This window comes from Octodon degus, unplaced genomic scaffold (genome assembly GCF_000260255.1).
Source record: "Octodon degus isolate 3935 unplaced genomic scaffold, OctDeg1.0 scaffold00233, whole genome shotgun sequence".
NCBI classification, from domain to species: Eukaryota; Metazoa; Chordata; class Mammalia; order Rodentia; family Octodontidae; genus Octodon; species Octodon degus.
In genome coordinates, this window is record NW_004524809.1 from 3,194,899 (window position 1) to 3,196,391 (window position 1,493).

Below are 1,493 nucleotides of genomic sequence, written 5' to 3' on the forward strand. Positions count from 1 at the left end.
CAAGGGAATAAACCACCCGGGTCCCTGGCAAAGGGATGGCTAAGTGCAATGGGAACCTCTTGTGTATAGATCTGAATGTTCTCCTTTGGGAATTCTGTGAGCAAACAAAATTTATGGAGCCAATTCAAACGAACCAAACCAAAACACAGAGGCTCAGAGGACAGATTACAATGGAAACAAATAACTCAAAGTAATTTCTCAGTGTTTTAGTCCTCTCCAGAGGCTTGAGTGGGTGTGGTCCTTGGTCCCTCTGAGGTCTTGGCTGTTTCTTGTATGCCAACCTGGAGTTACTATGGGAGGGTGGCAGACTTCTCTGGAGGCTGTGCTGCACTGGACAGGCTTGGTGGATCAGGAACTAACCTCTTCACTTTGAAAGTGAGTTCTGTCCTTTCTATAAAATAGGAGTGACTCATCATGGGCTCTAGCACCTAGATAGCTCTTCCTGAACACATTAAATTACAGAAAATGCCTGCTCAGTTCCAAACCCAAGAACACATACAAACCAAAGATATCTTATCACAGGCCAAGGATTTTTCTGGTTTCCACAACCCCCTTGCTCTGCTTTCCCTTTCCCTTGACAACTCCTCAGATTCCCCTGTGCCAAGTGAGATCAACTGTAAGCCCATAAAATAGCCAATGAGAAAGAGCTCAGCTGCTCCTCCCACATTAGGGATAAAAAGGGAAACCCTCCTTTGTCCTGTACACCTGCTAACCTCATTGTTAACATGTGCTTGGGTCCTTTTGCAAAAGCAAAAGCCTCAAGATTTCTTGATGTCTAGATGCTTCATTATCTCTACCAACAAATTGAGTCTGGGGGCTCATTTCCAACAATTTCTGGAGCCCAACATGGGGCCCCAGCCCACTAAGGCATGAAGACTTTCACCAAGAGATACATCCCATGGTCTTGTTGCAGTGGCCTTTGGGACGAGAACTGGAGCCTGTGGACTCCAATAAAGACTTCCAACAACCCAGAAGGGCCCAAAGGGAGTCAATGACAACCAGGCAAGTTTGTGCATGAACCAAGGTAAGAAGTCATGTGGGTGACAGGATCTTGCTTTGGTGATTGGGTTATTCTAGCCCTGCTCCAGGACAGTCTCAGATAAGATTGAGACATGACTGAGATTGTGACAGTCTTGGGTGAGACCAAGATGATTTCAGGTGAAACTGAAAATAACCAATGGTGAGACATGTCAGCATCTGCTGGAGATTGAGCCTCTGGCTTTGGGACAAACAGAATGGAAAATTATGTGCCTCTCAATCAGTGAAGAGTGGAAAGCCAAGGGGCTCCAGGAATAAGATACCGTGATAGTCTCCTCAGACTGATGTTAAGGACTTTGGACAACCTATGGACAATACCCAAAGAGCTCAGATGATAAAATATTGTTGTTTCCTAGCCTGATGGCGTATGCCTGTGATATCAGTACTCAGGAGGCTAAGGCAAGATCACTTTGAGTTCAAGATCAGCCTGGTTGCATAATGAGTTTGAGGCTAGC